This window comes from Neomonachus schauinslandi, chromosome 3 (assembly GCF_002201575.2).
Source record: "Neomonachus schauinslandi chromosome 3, ASM220157v2, whole genome shotgun sequence".
Taxonomy (NCBI): Eukaryota; Metazoa; Chordata; class Mammalia; order Carnivora; family Phocidae; genus Neomonachus; species Neomonachus schauinslandi.
The window spans coordinates 59,613,480-59,620,316 of record NC_058405.1 but is presented as its reverse complement, the minus strand read 5'-3'; the positions used below and the strand labels follow the sequence as shown (position 1 = coordinate 59,620,316).

At 38.0% G+C, this 6,837-nt stretch overlaps 1 non-coding gene across 1 annotated transcript; it reads right to left on the bottom strand.

The window, feature by feature from the left end:
- Positions 1 to 5,715: 5,715 nt before the first annotated feature.
- Positions 5,716 to 5,822, bottom strand: LOC123324432. The gene has a single exon (XR_006539804.1). It is a non-coding gene; the product is annotated as a U6 spliceosomal RNA (small nuclear RNA).
- Between the last annotated feature and the right edge of the window lie 1,015 nt (positions 5,823 to 6,837).

Below are 6,837 nucleotides of genomic sequence, written 5' to 3'. Positions count from 1 at the left end.
ATTCATCTGTCCACACTGCAAAAACCACATATGTGAATTGTTTATTCTTTAGTAAAACATATCCAGTACTTTTCCCATCATATAATACTATCTTACTTAAAGAACATTTACACAATAGCATTTTGAATTTTTTTGTTTTCCATGTTTCTCAACCAAAATTCTCTCCTTGAAGTCTATATTTGTGGTGGTGGGGGCGGGGTGGGGTTGCTGCCTCTCCAGACAAGTGCTCAGACTTGAAAATGTTAACTAATTTCATTTTCTTGATAAAGTTTGTCTGTGATCTGAACTGAGTCATACCAAAAATACCTCTGTAAGATTTGACCTTTTACTTAAATCCCACATTGAGATAATACACTTAAAATGGTTATCAATAAGACCTTTGTTCTTTAAAGCACATTTAAAATAAATCACTTTTTAAAAGAAGAAAACTGTTTTCAATTAAGTTCTTTACCGGCAATCAGCTTAAAAGTTACGTTTGCCTTTTTATTTTCTTTATATATAAATTATGCCCAAGAGTGTCATGATAACAACACTATACAAACTATGCTTTACCTTTGTATTTACTTCTTGTCAAAATAAGCACTACAAATTCATTTGTTTTTAGAGGGCTTTATGACCAATAAGCCCCAGGGTGAAAACAATTAAGGCAATAACCATTTTTTATTGTTAGTGAATAAAACCTAGTCCAATTATATGAGGATAAGTAATTCTTAATTCCTTCTGATGAAAAGTTTACATGTAGTAGAAAAATTTCACTCATTTCTAACAATGTTTTATCATTCAGAAAAGCTTTCCAAACAGAGTTGCTTGAGTCCCATGAGCAAAGTGACCATTCCATGATACCTTAAGAGGGCTAATGACTAGGCTTGGCCTCCTATATGTTTTGTTTTGGCCAACTTATAGTACATTTTTTAAAAATTTAGCCAACTTATAGTACATTTTTTTGTTTTACTCCTACATGTTTTAACCATTTAACACTTTTGTTATTAAACTCCTGTGTGCCCCATAAAATGCTGAGAGCTTACTATATAGAGATATAATCTAAAAAGTATTAATACTGAAAGAGATATTTCTCTTATTTCTCAAATTTCTTATTTTTCCCCTTTTGGTTTAGCCCTCCATCCCATCCATTTTAGAGGCTGTTTTATTAGAGGCAGATTTTGCATTTTGCTTAGTGATTTACTATGAAGGTCCTAGAAGGGCAAAATTCTGATTTAGCAAGCAGAAGTCTGGAAGAAAAATAATTTGGGAATGAAGTAATTTTATATATGTTTATTTCTTTGTATATATTTATTTGATGTATAAATTTAATCCATAAAATGAGCTTGCTACTTCTCAAATTACCTATAAGTCCATAGCCGGGACAGTATGGTTAGCACAGGGTGAGGCTCCAGACCCCAGAATAGGATTGGAAGAGATGTCTGTTTCAAAAACCTAGAAATGAGAAGCATTAGAGAAGAGTCAGAGAATCAAAAAAGCTGAAAATCTCATTGATCCAAAAAGGCAAGCACAAGCCTGGAAAGGAAAGACAAAGGTCAAGTCTGAAACACTTTGGGAGTGAAAAACGGTAGATAGGAGAGAAGAACAGTCCAAAATAGGGTCTGACAAGTACAGCACATTTGTACCAGTCCTGAACCACTGAGGAAGGGACAGGATGGAAAAAGGGTCAGGTGACCAAGCAGAGTCTGATTTGAAGGTACAAAGAACAGCAAAAAGAATGGCCATAAGATAAAGACCCCACTAAAAAAGATAACTATGGGCAATATCCCTGATGAACAGAGATGTAAAAATCCTCAATAAAATACTAGCAAACCGAATCCAACAGTACATTAAAAAACTCATTCACCACAATTAAGTGGGATTTATTCCTCTGTTGCAAGGTGGTTCAATATTTGCAAATCAATCAATGTGATACATTACATCAATAAGAAAAAGGATAAGAACTTATGATCATTTCAATAGACACAGAAAAAGCCTGTGGCAAAGTACAATATCCATTCATGATAAAAATCCCCAACAAAGTAGGTTTAGAGGGAATATACCTCAACATAATAAAGGCCATCTATGAAAAACCCACCACTAACGTCATCCTCAATGGGGAAAAACTGAGAGCTTTTCCCCTAAGGTCAGGAAGAAGACAAGGATGGCCACTCTCACCACTTTTATTCAACATAGTACTGGAAGTCCTAGCCACAGCAGTCAGACAACAAAAAGATATAAAAGACATTCAAATTGGTAAAGAAGAAGTAAAAGTATCGCTCTTTGCAGATGACACGATATTCTGTATAGAAAACCCTAAAGACCACCAAAAAAGTGCTAGAACTGATCAATGAATTTATAGTCTCAGGATACAAAAATTAACATGCGGAAATTTGTTGCATTTTATACACTAATAATGAAGCAGCAGAAGGAGAAATTAAGAAAACAATCCCATTTATAACTGTACCAACAATAATAAGATACCTAGGAATAAACTTAACCAAAGAGGTGAAAGACCTATAGTCTGAAAACTGTAAAATGCTGATGAAAGAAATTGAAGATGACACAAAGAAATGGAAAGATGTTCCATGCTCATGGATTGGAAGAACAAATATTGTTAAAATGCCTATACTAACCAAAGCAATCTACACATTTAATGCAATCCCTATCAAAATGACAACAGCACTTTTCACAGAACTAGAACAACAATCCTAAAATGTGTATGGATACCCAAAGCCATCTTGAAAAGGAAAAGCAAAGCTGGAAGCATAACAATTCAGGACTTCAAACTATATTACAAAGCTGTAGTAATCAAAACAGTATGGTACTGGCACAAAAATAGACATGTAGATCAACAGAACAAAATAGAAAATCCAAGGGTGCCTGTGTGGTTCAGGTGGTTAAGCATCCCATTCTTGATTTTGGCTCAGGTCATGATATCAGGGCTGTGAGATCGAGCCCTACATCGGGCTCCACATTCAGTGGGGGATCTGCTGGAGATTCTCTCTCTCCTTCTCCCTCAGCCCCTCCCCCCCTGCTCGCACTCTCTTTCTCTCTCTCTAAAATAAATAGTCTTTAAAAAAACAGAGAATCCAGAAATAAACCCACAATTATATGGTCAATTAATCTTCAACAAAGCAGGAAAGAATACCCAATGGGAAAAGGACAGTCTCTTCAACAAATGGTGTTGAGAAATGGACAGCAACATGCAAAAGAATGAAACTGGACTGCTTTCTTACACCATACACAAAAATAAATTCAAAATGGATTAAAGAGGGGCGCCTGGGTGGCTCAGTTGGTTAAGCGACTGCCTTCAGCTCAGGTCATGATCCTGGAGTCCCTGGATCGAGTCCCGCATCGGGCTCCCTGCTCGGCAGGGAGCCTGCTTCTGCCTCTGACCCTCCCCCCTCTCATGTGCTCTTCTCTCTCATTCTCTGTCTCAAATAAATAAATAAAATCTTTAAAAAAAAAAAATGGATTAAAGACCTAAATGTGAGACCTGAAACCATAAAAATCCTAGAAGAGAACACAGGCAGTAACTTCTTTGACACTAGCTATAGCAACTTCTTTCTAGATATGTCTCCTGAGGCAGGGGAAACAAAAGCAAAAATGAACTTTTGGGACTATATCAAAATAAAAAGCTTCTGCACAGTAAAGAAAACAATAAAACCAAAAGGCAACCTACCAAATGGGAAAAGATATTTGCAAATGATATATCCAATAAAGGGTCAGTATCCAAAATATATAAAGAACTTACACAAATCAAGATCTAAAAAAGGGATAATCCAATTTAAAAATGGGCAGAAGGGGCAACTGGGTGGCTCATTTGGTTAAGCATCTTATTCTTGATTTTTGGCTCAGGTCAGATCTCAGAGTATTGGGATTGAGCCCCACATTAGACTCCCCTCTCAGCAGGGAGCCTGCTTGAGGATTTTTTTCCCCCTCTCCCTCTGCCCTTCCCCGCACTTGCATGTGCCCTGTCTCTCAAATAAGGAAATAAATCTCTTTTTTTTAAATGAACAGACATTTCTCCAAAGAAGACATACAGATGGCCAAGAGACACGTGAAAAGATGCTCATCATCACTTATCATCAGGGAAATGCAAATCAAAACTACAATGAGATACCTCACACCTGTCAGAATCGCTAAAATCAAAAACACAAGAAACAACAGGTATTGATGAGAATGTGGAGAAAAAGGAACCCTCTTGCACTGTTGGTGGGAATCCCAACTGCTGCAGCACTCTGGAAAACTGTGTGGAGGTTCCTCAAAAAGTTAAACATAGAACTATGCTATGATCCAGCAATTGCACTACTGGGTATTTACCCACAGAATACAAGAACATTAATTCAAAGGTATACATGCACCTCTATGCTTATAACAGCATTATTTACAATAGCCAGGATGTGGAAGCAGCTTGGTGTCCATCAACTGATGAATGGATAAAGAGGTGGTATATATATATACAATGGAATATGATTCAGCCACCAAAAAAAGAATGAAATCTGCCATTTGCGACAATATGGATGGAGATAGAGAGTATAATGCTAAGTGAAAGAAACCAGTCAGAGACAAATACCGTATGATTTCACTCATATGTGGAATTTAAGAAACAATACAAATGAGCAAAGGGAAAAAAAGACAGAGAGAGACAAAGCAAGAAATAGACTCTTAATTATAGAGAACAAACTGATGGTTAGAAGAGGGGAGGGGGTTGGGGGGGATGGGTGAAATAGGTGATGGGGATTAAGGAGGGCACTTGTTGTGATAAGCACTGGGTATTATATGGAAGTGTTGAATCACTATATTGCACACCTGAAGCTAATATAACACTGTATGTTAACTAATTGGAACTAAAATAAAAACTTTTAGGGATGCATGGGTGGCTCAGTCAGTTAAGTGTCTGCCTTTGGCTCAGGTCATGATCCCAGGGTCCTGGGATTGAGCCCCAGATCGGGCTCCCTGATCAGCAAGGAGCCTGCCTCTCCCTCTCCCTCTGCCTGCCACTCCCCCTTACTTGTGCTCTCTCTCTGTCAAATAAATAAAATCTTAAAATAAAATAAAATAAAAACTTTTTAAAAATGACCCATAGACTTCAAGTCAAGTCAGTATTTCTATTGAGTCTTTCTTTTAGGCCAGAGATCTCTGAGAAGGTTTACCACATAAGTAATACCATTACAGCAAATTTTTCCTCCCAGTTGATTGTATTAAGAAAATTAGGAGCTGGGGCGCCTGGGTGGTTCAGTCATTTAGCGTCTGCCTTCAGCTCAGGTCATGATCAAGTCCCGCATCGGGCTCCCTGCTCGGCGGGAAGCCTGCTTCTCCCTCTCCCACTCCCCCTGCTTGTGTTCCCTCTCTCGCTATGTCTCTCTCTGTCAAATAAATAAATAAAATCTTTTAAAAAAAAGAAAAGAAAATTAGGAGCTACCTCTCCATGCCTCTTGTATAAACCACCTCTGCAAGAAAGAGCCTCACACCTAGAAGGCCCACCCAAGCCCCCCAGATATTTCCCCATGCTGTGGCCCAAATAACCACCAATTGGATCAAGCTGTAATCTGCTGACAGACTTCTCTCTTAGTCGAATTCTCAGGTGAAGAAAGCTGGTAATACAAAACCAAACAGGCATCATACTGAGGTGAGTCAGCTCACGCAGCTTCTCTGAGACAACCCATGTTAGTTGAAACTAATGGAAAAAAAGCCACGGAATTTCTTTTCCTTCTTTCTTTATTTTTTTTTTTTAATATGGAATACTTCACACACCTGCATGTCACCCTTGCTCAGGCCCCATACTAATCTTCTCTGTATCGTTCCAGTGTCAGTACGTGTGCTGCCCAAGTGAGCACAACCATAGGATTTCTTTAAAGCTATTCTTCAGGCAGAAATTCTGGCCTAACTGTTCTTTTTATGGTGGGTAGACCATTTAGACTTTATAGTGTGAAGATGAGCACCTTCTTTAGACAAAAAAGAATCATTTTTCATAGAACAGGGAAAGACCTATCACATCATTTTTTTGACGCCAAAGACAGCAAGATAAAGTCTATAAGTTGTTAAATGAAGTAGAGGAAAAAAGATCTACAGATTAATATAACTCCGTGAGAAAAACACAGGAAATAAATAATCTCATTAAAATTTTCTTATGCCTTTCCTTTCACTGAATTCTAAAAGCATGATCACATCCATCAAGTAATAGCCATACATATAAATGGGAATTGAATTGTAAATTATATGTTCCTACATTCTTCATGAATGTTGCGATGGATAAATATATGTGTCAATTTGACTAGGCCAGAGTGCCCAGATAGTTACTCAAACATTATTCTGGGTGTGGGTGTTTCTGGAAGAGATTAACATTTGAATTGGTAGACTCAGTAAAGCAGATAGTCCTCTCTACTGTGGATGGGCCTCGTCCAATCAGTAGAAGGCCAGAAGAGAATAAAAGTTCGGAGTAAGAGAGAATTCCTTCTGCCTGACTGCATTCGAGCTGGAATGTCAGTTTTTCTCCTGCCTTCAGACCTGAACTAAAACATCAGCTTTTATGTTTACTGAGTCTTGAGCCTGCTAGCCTTCAGAATGGAACTATACCAATGGCTCTGCTGAGTCTCCAATTTGCCAACTCAACCTTGGAATTTGTCCGTCTCCCACCTGCATAAGCCAATTCTTTATAATAAATCCCTTTAGAGAGAGAGAGAGAGAAGGAGAGAAACACATACATTCCATTGATTCTGTTTCTCTGGAGAACCTGACTAATACAGACGCTTGTATAAATTTTATAGCAAAGTTGTGTAAAGAATAAAGATATACCAAGTAGACTTAGTTGTTTTTCTCTCCCCCAGACCGCAGCCATATGCCCTACTCTGG